The 13,290-nt window shown below is 31.3% G+C and overlaps 1 protein-coding gene across 5 annotated transcripts in view; it reads right to left on the bottom strand.

The window, feature by feature from the left end:
- LOC116768358 (uncharacterized) overlaps positions 1-13,290 on the bottom strand; it is a 57,388-nt gene that overhangs the window by 24,862 nt on the left and 19,236 nt on the right. Inside the window, exons 1-2 of one of the 5 annotated variants that reach the window (XM_032659055.2) lie at positions 8,559-9,172; positions 3,346-3,405 (exon numbers count right to left, since the gene is read on the bottom strand). The exons of 2 other annotated variants lie outside the window; for them this stretch is intronic. The gene's annotated coding sequence lies outside the window, so the exon portion shown is untranslated. Of the gene's footprint in view, positions 1-3,345; positions 3,406-8,558; positions 9,173-13,290 lie in introns of those variants that run through there. 2 more of the 5 variants (XM_061524967.1, XM_032659054.2) reach the window with 2 other exon arrangements.

Here is a 13,290-nt window from a genome sequence, read left to right as displayed (position 1 = left end):
CGACCGTTTAATGTTTACCGCTAGCCGATATAATTTGAAATTTCACTCATACAAAAAAAACCCAACTAGAAAAAGTGTGTCGTTTTTTACAAAGTTTCGTTAGTTAACTAAAATATTCGATCTTTTATGCGACGAAATTTTATTTATACCTTAAACGTATATTGTGAACCACACTTCAAAGTAAAGTAAATAGTTAATTATTATTACTCAGCTATTATTTTATTATACAACTATTTTTTATGACCATTACACCAAATAGTAACGGAGCGCCCCGCGCATAATCTGGGTCGACGGTAAACATTTTAACATAATTCTTTCACCCTCACAGCTCTATCCTATGTAACTTCCTTAAACAAGAACGAATAAACCCGTCTATGTTAAACGAATCCCATATATAGAACAGTCGTAACTCAGAAATAGCATCAGAATGGTAGGTACAGCGTTACGTTCAACAGAAACTGTATGCATCAATTGCATTGTGGTACATTCTCAAACATTATACATGTGACATTTCGATTTGTGACCGATTGTTCTTAGAGTCGGACACTTTCACCGACTGTTCCGATTTATGTTCTGGTTACTTACTTGATCATGGGATTAATATCGGTCTTATAATACTACACGTATTCAAGTCGCGTTGCTTAAACCGAGGGGCGACATTACAAAGTATTGTTAGGCAACACTTTCTATTCGACGCTACATTTAACGAGTAACTCACACATTTTGCGTGAACCACACAATAAAAAGACTGAGATACGTGCTGATAACAGATTATACAGGGCTCGATTCAGTCTATAGATACACAATTTCTAGTCCAATCTATCTAGATATCATCTGAAAATAATCTAATCAGTAAATGTTATTTATTAATTAAAAATTAATATCTCACTCTCTCGTGAATTCCTCCAATGTATACATAATAAAATATGCACGTGGGAATATTTCTATTATTTTTTATATAATTACATATGTATGAATAAATTAATTATCGTTGCAAAATATTCGAGGACATTTTCACTTCGCAAAATCAGACCGCGATTCGAGTTTTATAACATTTAAATATTTATGAATGTATAATTGTGAATACTTTTGAAGAGCTTCTATTTAGCGTTCTACTTTAAGCGACCTAGTCTTCACATTTTAAAACTAATTACAATATTATTTATATTTAATATATCTGTTTCCTCGTTCGCATTGATATCGAGGAAACGATTATTTAAAAATGAATATAAAAATCTCCACGTCCTTTCTCTTAACGGTGTGTTAAAACGTGGTTACGAATGTGGGTAAAGCGTTATTGATATCGTCTCAAAAAGAGAACCCGACCATTTCTCCACGCCCCAGTTAGAGCGACCGTAGGTACCTATTTGTGTACTTGTGTTGGTAAAGCGAAATCTAATACAGCGGTATAACGTATCAATGTCACAAACGAGACTATTGAAATTATCCGTAGACGCATACTACTAGAAATTAATTTACCTATGATGCGACTTACATATATCGAACTACGACATCGCTTTTTCAAACAAATTATCTCGTTGAGATACATAATCCTTAATCGAGTCGATAAAGCACGTGTGTGAATCTAAACATAAATTCATTTGATTCGTTTAATCTTTACTAAATTTCTAGTATATAAAACAACGTATTTGGATTAAATGTTACGAAATATTTGATACAAAATACAAGATCTAGGGTATTATTTGGTTGATATAGTATGACGGTAATTCAGTTCCAATGAGATCAATACATAGAAATCATTGTAACCCAAAAGGTTTACATATGAAGGGAGATTTAAAGGGTGGGGGACGGAAATACTGACGGAAGCAGCGTCACGGTCTGCGCACGCGCACCGCTCTGTGACGACACCATGCGCCTCGAACGGCAACTCTGGTCATTATGGCTTTACATGACTATATACACTGCAATTATTTACTGATTGACATTACAACATAATAAATAATAATTTAAATGAACAGACAAAATGAAATTTTATATAAGAATGGCATTAAATTCTCGTTACAAGTCAATAAGTAATAACTAACATCCATTTTTGTCTCACCAGTCAAAATGTCAAATAAATTTGTATTTAATATAAGTCTTTTAAATCTGTGACACTCTCTGTGTGGCCCGAGTCACTAACTCACTAAGATAGACAAGGCACGTGTCTCAGATTAAACTAACATTATAAACTAAAATGTAACTTTAATGTTACTCGTTCCGATAGTATCACAAACGTGAGACTTATTTATACAATAAGGATTATTTTATAACTTGATTATTATGTACTTTCTAAAACACAAATAGTTACGTATCATAGATTTATTTAACTGTAAAATGTAAGCCAGTTCTAAATCAAAATCAGTATTTCAAAATAGCACAGAATAATAAAAAAATTAACTTATATTTTTATTTCATAATATTTTAAATTATTAATATGTGCGCACGTGGTGACCGTCACGTAAACTACTAGAGAGATTTCAAACGCGAAACAATTAAAATATGTGACGTGTAATAACGTCAAATGATAAAAATTAAAAATAATAGTAAATAATTAAACAGATTTCTTTTAATTACACCATTTTAGACGAGTTATTTCGATTTAAAAAAAAAAAATTGGACGAAAAACAAAGAATTTATATTGTATTAATACAATATTCTTTAACAATCTTATCAAAATTCCAACGGATAAGTCGAACGATAAAATATTTCAGATTGCATCTTACAATCGGAGCGAACAATATTGAAATCGACGTACGGTAAAATCTCAAAAGACTGTGACGTAACGCAGCACAAATTGCATTAAAGCAGTAGTTGTGGATGCGTTCCAGCTATATTCATAATGCATCTCAGTGTTTACAATACACAAGCCACTACTATGATGGTATCCGCGTCAGAGACGTAATTCAATTATCGCCCACAGCTCATAAATGGGTTAGTGGCCCGGCTTCCCCTTTAACACCGGTCGCACGTAGTACAGACACAAGAATTACTCACTCCCCTCATCGTATGACGTTTTAATTCTCATCTGTAGTCTACGATGGTTAAAACTAAATTAAACCTGAGACATTCGAGCTAACAATACATTATGAAAAAACTCTATTTAATGAGATATAACTAATCATATATTTCGATATTTCTACGTTTGTCTCAAGGTTCTAAATACGTATATAAATTAATATGTCTTGTATAAGAAAGACAATTTGTATCAACGTGTATATAGATTATGTCCCTAAAATAGAATTTAAATACATTTCTACATTCTGCATGAAATTGTAGTTTAAACACATATATAATAAAACATAATCAAGAGAACAAACAGTTTATTTTAACAAACAAACTCACATATCTATGTATAGTGTGAAAGAAGTCTCAATAAGTAGGTACGGCCATTTCTCAGCTTACCTGAAAATAAATAAGATAGTTTAGTACATACATGGTGTAATATTTCACTACACAGCGATAATATAAGCTGCGAATATAATTAATACAACTCGTTTTGGTCAGAATATTTAGATGAATATCGTTTATATTGCGTAAGTATAGTATTAAGCAAACGAACTATATGAGCATCTTATGTAATTGAATAGCTTTAAATATTTCAAATTTATAATTAATAAAGCCATAGTATCACTCGCAAGTCGTAACATATATAATAATGTGCGCTATACATTGTTGAGATTACGTCAGAACTACAATAAACTTGTTGGCTTAAAGAAAATATTATACAGACATATGTAAAGTTTTACCCTGACGTATGTAATTGACAATAAGGAATATTTGTTATGAAAAATTTATGTTATTCATTTGTATTTTTTTGTTAAACTAACATCTATTATCATAAGATTAGAGTTCCAATCTCTGTCATCACGTTTCAGGTAAATCGCAATAATTTTTCTTATTGTAAACCGGCTCGCATTGTACACGACCTTCATCAGAGTCACAATGTCAAACGGTCCGTTGAATCGTACGTTTTTTCATGTAAATATAAACAGCATTGTGGTCTCTAATAAAAAGATGCCAATCAACATATCGATATTCCCATAGGAACAGATTTTTCAAATAGACAGACGATGAGTTTACCGTATTTGTATTTAGAGATATCCGCATTGGTAAGACAAATGTTAGTACTATTTATGTGGTTAGTGTGCGTCTCAAGTTTAGTACATAAAGTATCATAAGTTATTCAAAACAAGTGTCAAAGAACAAACATTCATACACCCATGATAAGAAAATATTTATTTTAAATGCGACAGTAAAGACAGTACATAATCTTAAAAATATTAACCTATCAAATTAATTAAAACAGGTACTTCACAAGGAAAAATTTACTTACGAAAGTAAGAGGCAATTATGAAAGATAGATTAATTAGGTTAAATTTTTTTCAACCTAGCATTCAACCATCGGCTATGGCGTTGCGCATGAGCGACATTTCTACCGCGCAATCGAACGTGATCGCCGGCTCTCGCTGGCCGACTCTCCCTTCACAAAGGAAATAATTTGTCTTGAATTGATATAAAATCACTTAAAGCAAGGTCGCCTGTTATTTGCAATGTGCTACTTAATACATTATAAACTCAAATTCTTAACCTTCAACTTAACGGATGATTCTTTAAGATATATTTTGATTCAAATGCATATATATAATGTTGCTGATTTGCCACGTTATACATGAAAACAGCACGATTTCGTTCATAGTAGCAGCTTTATGAATTATATTTCTGACATTGACAAATAGATAAGAGATAATGTATTGATGATAGCGGCTCAAAGAAAAGTAGAAACGTAAATCAAAAAATGACTCATCACCTACTGACGGTCATTCTAGTTGATGAAAATTTAAATTTCAAATGCGATTACCTAACTGACCAATAATAAGATAGAATTCGAACAATGTAAAAGATATTCTGGTACCAGTCGTCCAAAGTAGGAACCATTTATCACGAGGCGAGCCATTGTCTTAGTCTAGTATTCAGAACGGTACGTCAATGTGAAGCATTTAGCACTTTCTTTTTTGTCCTGTTGTCAAGACGGCGCGGTTTATTGACTGGTATTAATATGTTAGTAAGTTCAAATAGCATATTATTTTTAGAAATGATTTCTTTTATAATATAACCACACGTAATTTTTACACATTTCTGTAATAATATTGTATATATTTGACATTAGTAAAAAAAATAATTAAAGATATATTTTTTAATTCATTTCTTTATTCAAAATTACTTTTATTTTTCTATTTTATATGTAAAATTACTACATCTTAAATACTAAATCAATGAACCGATACATAAAAATCATGATTCCGTTCTAGAGTAAGAAAGTTTGTATTTCTCACAGTTCTATGTTAACTTATGATGGTAAACGACTATCTTCTAAGATAAACTAAATAAGTAGAATACTTTAATTATCACAACTTTACAGTTAAATGAAGATGTCAAATTTAATTATTAAATGGACCAAAACATTTTTCGGCTATGATTATGTAATTGACGAATAAAATTAAGTTACTCATACTTACTACCTAGCATCTCTACCCATACCACGATCTGGCATAGACCAAACAATTCTTCATTCATATATTTGGCATGATAATATCAACAAAGGTAAGTACATGAATGAAAAGTTGGATGCCGTTTATCCGTATAAGTACGAATAAATCATCCTTAAAATAATTAATTAAAATAATATTCAAATCGATAACATGTAATGAAAAATTTACAGTCTCTAGACAGTGCACGATAGCGTCATGGAAAAGTGAAAAAATGAATAAATTCTGCAGTTTAAAGTCAGTATAAAACTAATGGCAATGCGATTTAAACAAGCGACACAAGACATCACTCAAAACACACGAATATAAGAAGACGTGGTCGCGGTTATTAGCTATAGTTTAAATATAAACCGAAACGATATCACCCGCGGCGATATCTAGAACCGAGATAAAGAGATAGAAAGCAGTGGAACAACACTTACCGAGTTACGCGCTCGTATTTAATACAAATAAGGGGCCGCTGTTAACTAGACGCTATCCACGTTTACCGGTTGATTTATTAGTGGACAATGATTACGACCTTTATCTATGTTCAATTTAAGCGAACAATCGGGTTAACTAGATTTTAGCTTCCAGACTGTTCTAACCTCATTTGACAACATTTTAAATTAGTAAGATTTTGTGCATATCACTCATAAAGAATTAATTATCTGTAATAAATATCAGGGAGCCAGTATGTAGAAAAATTCGTCAATCTATAATTTTACTACATTTATTGCCCTTTCTAACAAAAATTATATTGTTAACCTACCCACTGTTTCAACTACACTGACGAAATATAATATAAATTATAACAAAACCTAGGCCAAGTACTCGTCTTTTATTATTTCACAGTGTTTATTATTAAAAAGAAAATGTTTTACAAAATATCCGCTTCAATGTCAAACGTCGCAAGGACGGCCTCTCACAATAGACGAGATTGGAAGCACGGGTATGAATTAACAAGTAATAAAAAAAATGTTACCACTACTTTTATAAGCGATTTAATATTAATTATTGTTGGAACTTTAGAGGAAAATGTGCTGATGATCTTGTGATATAATTATATTGAAGATGGAAAAAAATACGATTTAAAATTATCGATTTTTTTTCCTGCCATTTTTATGAAGCTAACACAGATAAATTTTTGTAATGAAATGAAACATAATAAAAAGGCTTTTATACATGATAGAATATTAACTTTTTAACGGATAAAATTCCCGGAGAAATAACCTTTAAAATTTAATTCATCCTAAATTTTAGATCCCATAATAATAAAATGTGAATATTTTTGAGGACAGATAATTCCCTCACGTTTACATGAAAAGTATTGAACGGATTTTCAGGAAATTTTACACTTATATAGCTAATCCACGAAAATAACAAATATATTTTAAATGATCCCATTGATACACGTAGTTTTTGCGGAATCAAAGCCTAAAACAGTAGTATTTTATCGCTGCCAGGTTTGTTTAAGCAAACATTTGACCTTGAAACCCCTCCAAAGACAACGCGGACAAAGTCATGAGGAAAGGATAGTCAAGCATATAATGATCAGTTATTAAAATAAATTTACGTACCTATTAAATGAATCGCGTCAATTACGATTTCAAAAGCACATTCTTAAAAAAAAAAAAAAAAGAAGAGGAAATATGCTAAAATAATGAAATACATAGTTGCGACATAAAATCGTTATTTTGAATGATTACTTAAATATACTCAAATGTTTCGTTAACTATGTTAACTGCGAGTAATTATGTACCATGAACATTGAACGTGGTTAGGTTTAGACATCGCGTTAAATAAAACTTCATATTACCCACACGTGCCGACTTCACGTGAGATTGTAGCACGTCATAAACGACGAATAAACGGAACGTTGAAGTTAAAACGTTAGTATTTAGCGTCCGTGATGTATATCGATTAAGTTTAACTGTATTACCTTATGACTATTTATTACGTTAAAGCGTTATAGAAAACATTTTGTACATATTTTAATTTAATGTCTATATCCGGGAAGCTGTAAAATGAGTTGCACTTTTAGCGTCAGGTGGCGACCATGTCGATATTACTTTCCGGGGTTAAAGAACGTTTGTTTAGGAAGAGATAAAAAAATATATTAAATTGTATTGAAACTTGTGCTGAGAAATATGGTTTATATAAATAAAGGTAAATAAAATATATATGTATGTATTTGTTACAGATAAGCGTTATTGTCATGTAAATCAAGAAACACTTAAAAATTTACGAACATTGACGTATTTCTTGGGGATTTTTTGAGAACAAAACACAATCGATCTTTTCCCGTTTCTATACATAAATGCATTATGGTATAATAATAAGTTCTTTGGCCCCTCGATGTTAGTGAATGGTCAATTAAACTTCATATTACAGTTAGTAAAGGGGACCTTACCCAGCTGCAACCAAACAAAACACTATTACATACAAACATATCGTATCGGGACATTTCTAACCATTCATATATTTGATGAAAATTACATACATAATGATGAAATTTCATTATTTCAATATCATTCTAAAAGAATAATACAATGGATTTGTCAAATTACACAACACGTACCTATGTTGGTGCTTAACCTTCGGGTGGTCAGACAAGTTAGTTGTTCGCGAAACTTTTGCATTCAACATAAGTAAAACACGTATCACCTACACCTTGACATATTAGGTTAAAGATTCCTTATCGCATCTTGAAGATTTGTTGCTTATATCATCTTCATTTAAAAACATTACTGATCCCATTACAATCGCTACTGTATTTATTTACTACAATATAATTATAAACAGAGTTCACTCCGAGGTTAGCTTGCCACTTTTTTTAGACAAATATATTTTTTATAATTTAGATCTTAACAAGAATGCATTTAACGTGCACATTAGCATAATAAACTGGAAACTTCGAGTCGGTCATAATTATAGGATTTAATATCGTGAATATTTAGCAATATATTAAGATACCCTCAAATACGGAAACCAAAAGGATGTTAATGAAGGAATGACTGCTAGACGAACCTGTGGTGCAAGAATCTTTGATGTTTCTGTGGTAGCCGTTTTTTAGAAATCCAATTTCACTTGTAGTCCCGGGGGCCCGCATGACGTACGTGAAGCCAAACCGCGAGGTATCCTCCCATCAGTCAATGGATTCACAGGACCGCTAGCAATGGAACAGTGGACACAGGGCCATGGAACCACTGAGCCGTAACACATGCACTCACAAGTAAATGTAACCGTACCCTATTCTACATACCGATACATCGCGTTACACTGATATCTCGAATGATATGTTATAAGCCTAAAATGTTTTGGAAACAAACAATAGATAATATATATGCAACCGGTTCACTATCGTACGGGGAAAGTGAAGTATTACTTTCCTATAATTCACATACGAATAATCACTTTCAACTATTACTGACAAGTTAATTTTAAAACGTTTCGACTATACGGTTTATTTTTTTAACATTGGATTAATCGCGTCTGACAGTCGTAGCAAAATGTTAAATTCACAAACGTCCTCACAGTACGACAGCCTTTAACTTACTGACCGGAGGCAGCTGTGCAAGACGGAGAAAAAGAGAAAGAACTATACTATGACGTATGCGAGTCGAAACTCGTAACATAATAGCAACGCATGCGGAAATGAACTTTCAAGTACTTACAAATACAGCACAGTTTCGATCACATTATTTTACTATAATAACACAGCTGAGTCAGTTTCCTTGAACTTCGCGTGTGGAAATTCGAGATAGTTTGAAAGGTAGACATAGGGTGCGAAAGGGATGGGAAAAGGCGAGTAAAACCGACGCAGTGCGATTGTACAGCGACCATCAAGGCCAGGAGACGTGACGTAGCGGAGACCAGACGTGCCCTTATGTACTACGATCGGCACATAAAACAGGACTCTATCGTACCTTAAGGTTTATTCACCTCCGTTAAATTCACAATAGAGATTACGCAAAGGAAAATAAACAGAACACAATAGACCGCATTTTTACTATTGTCGCAAAAAGTAAATTTTTTTCATCTTAGACTATATACTAGGAGTTTGTGTAACATATATATTTAAAAACCATAAAACTGAAGATAATGTTAGGTGTTTTGGATAAAATAATAAATAAATAAATTTATCAAAATAAAACGAAAACATAATTTCCTTGTAGTTCCAAACAGAAACTATAAATACAAACAGCATTATACATTAGTTAATGATGTCAATTTATTTACTGCTTATTTATGAAGTAATATTGAAATGGCTTAACAGAACGACACTTCGTAATGTGAATGACAAAAAAACAGTACATTGTCATTATTTTAACGACATATCGTTAAAGACCGGGCTCTTGTATCGAATATATTGTATAAGTATTATTTATTCACATTTTCTCTCCTGGTATTCGATGGCCAGTGATGCGTGCTCCTGATGATGTACGGCATTTGTTAAGACTAAGGTTTATTTAAGAAAGTCAACTATTCAACACATTCTGTTGCGGAAGAATGTCGATTAACTCTACTAAGAACACAATTTCCAGTAATTTCTTTGTTACATTTAACAAGATATTTACATTCAACAGTATTTACAAATTACATTTTGAATACATGAAGAAAAATTAAAAAAAAAAAATCGCTAAAAAGATTATACATGCGTTTGAATACTTTATAAGGGATACAAAAAATATTATTTATTTTTTATAATTTTCAGAATTCACGCTAGATCACGTCTGATGGGCGAGTTCCTGAAACTTAGAACTATCGATATAAATTATATTCGTAGTATCAATTTAAAAGTTTTCAGTGATGTTGGAATAATAAAAATACAGTATCGTTATAATAATATTTGTTCGTAAAATTAAAATAATGATCATAATACTAGGTATATTAACTAGCAGTAACTCAAATATTTGTTTTTTAACAGCGTCTTAAAACTGTAGATTTTGATGTGGAATATAAATTTTTCTTTGATGATATATATATATATAAACATGTCGCCATTTTTCAAAAAGACCAAACGTCACTTCAATTATGCTTTATTATTACTTCGGCTTGAAACAATTATCATACTTGTCATTAATTTAATTGTGTATAAACACTGTATTTAAACAGAATTACTAGTACAGAATCGGTTGAACGACAATTCGTTGCCAGTTGTTTACTAAGAAAAACATAATAGACATAAAACATAATTATAGTATTTTTAAATGTCACTTCATACATCAAAACAACTATATTTTTGTGGATACTGGTGCAAATTTAATATGTAACGAGGTGGGAAACCATATAATATAGTCGTGTGATTCACCATGGCGTTGTATGCTATCGAATTTAATATACATAGCTGTAAAATACACCGTGGGTGAGTTCACGAACCGCATACGTACATATGTCAAGCGACCTCACCCAACATGGTAATTTTTCTAACACTAATGACCCGCATAACTAAAAATTATACAAAAAAAAAGATGAAATAATCCAACGAAGTAAATACTTTTTTTATATCTACATATAGTTTGTATATCAACAAAGATTATAATTCTTATCCGACTAGATGCGGCTGTAACTTTCTTTTAGCTCCATTTAGGATTTCCGTCCATTTAATAGTCATATAGTCATATAAATGTCAATGTCGTCGGACCGGTCAGTATGAAAAGCTCTTTAATGACATACAACCAATGAGTGAAGTGTTTTGAAAGCTGCAAAAATATAGTGGCGCTCGAGACTTTCCATAACCCAGTAATTATACATATTCAATTAACAGAATTATCTTCGTAATAAATTATGAATAAAGTCCTTTTTATTACCAAATTAGTATAAAAACGATTCAATATTATTAATATATTTTCCATAGTAACTAATATTATTCTAAATTTTCCACAAACAACCGTGCAATTCGTTTATTAAGTCAGTAACGTCGCATGACTGCATCCAATGAGCATAATTATTGATTTTGTTAAAGGAACAATTTTTAATCGTTCCTGTCAAAGTCAATTAGAAAATCAATATTCTAATGCAATTAACGAAGCACACATTCAACGATGCGATACAACGCGACAGAGAACTGACCATAGGCAATACGAATAATAAATTAACTTAAATCAAACACGTTACGAGATAATTGTGAAAATGTGTTAGGTTATACAACCTGACACACACACATACACACAGACGACGCACGTAGAATTCATTAGCAATGTAAAACAACAAACATATAGACATTACATATAGACACCGTGAGAGTTTTGTAGAGACTGGAGGCATTCCATAACGCCCTATCACAGGAGGTGACTGCATTAATGACGTCAGACAAATGATATATTCAATAATAGGTATTGATCAGTATCAGGAAGTATTCGGAGCGGATTGCTTCGTGATCCGACCGAGACCTTCAATGAATGTTTCGTTCGATATTTTTTTATTTAGACGTAACCGAGGAAGCGTTGCTGCATATTAACTAACAAGTGTATTGAAAATATGTTTCAATAAACATTACTATTTGATGATTATATTTTGATAATTTTGATAATCTTTTACTTCAGGACATTTTTGTACTTTAAGACATTTAGAATAAAGCCTAAATGAATAAACTGGGTCCTTGTAGTAGAATTTCATGAAAAAAAGAATTAGAAAATGGCAACATATATTCAATGATTACCTTACATAAGTCAAGTTGTAGTACATTTCTAGTAAATGAATTAATTTAAAAAAAAAATCTATATAAATTCTTTAAAACTGTTTACATTGATGTAAAACATTAATCATTTAACAGCAGAACCCTTTAAATGTAAAGCGAAGTACTAGCAAAGCCGGACACGGGCGCAATAAAATGTACCCTTTTGAGATGTTAGCTTCATTGCTTGCATGCTTACGTGCATGTGGCATGCATGAACCTGCATGTGTAAATATATAAATGCCAAAGCCAGATGCCAGATTAAGAAAGTAACTGAAGTATTAGAAAAAAATATTTTTAGTTTTATCATCATTCCAACCAAAGCCACGGTTCTTATGAAATCTTAAACCGTAATGTATAAAATTTTATGTACCTCACTACCTACCACCGAAAAGACACACTTATAATGTTATTTCTGACATACAAAGAGAATATTTAAAATAACATAAATAAAATATATATTTAAATCAATATCATTTATATTTCCTCAAAAAATTCTCAACGTTTTAGTACATTCGGAAGCAGAGATCAAAACAATTATATAACAATAAGTGTATATTAAGTCAAAGAATTGCAAAATACAATATGATCATACACAATTAAATAAAATTGGGCAATTTGTATGGCGCATAATAAAAATTATGAATACAACAGTGGAATGGAAGTAGCACAAGTTTGTACTTAAAGACACTTTGTTATGTTCAGAGGGTTATGTAACGTTTACTACTATATTATGTTTGAGATTCATCTCGCTTTGATGATAAATCTAGTTTATATGTGACTTTAAAATTGACGGTGTTCACTTACCTCTGATATTATATAAATAACATACATTCTAAGCGGTTACGTTTAATTTCATTACAGGAAAAACTTGCGGGATATGTTTTACAAAGTATAGTATGTTTCAAAAATATTTATCATGTAAATAAGGTTTGTATATGTTATTACATCTTCACGAAATATTAGCAACATATATTAGACGAAATTTTGTGTGAGGGTGTTATAATTAAATTACATTAAAACAAAAAATGTATTCAAAAAAGTGACAAAGTCATTCGTAATTTGTGAAAATCGAGATAGGGC

This window comes from Danaus plexippus, chromosome 4, assembly GCF_018135715.1.
Source record: "Danaus plexippus chromosome 4, MEX_DaPlex, whole genome shotgun sequence".
Classification (NCBI taxonomy): Eukaryota; Metazoa; Arthropoda; class Insecta; order Lepidoptera; family Nymphalidae; genus Danaus; species Danaus plexippus.
Note: the sequence above shows the minus strand (reverse complement) of the source record. Positions and strands in the feature narration are given on the sequence as shown.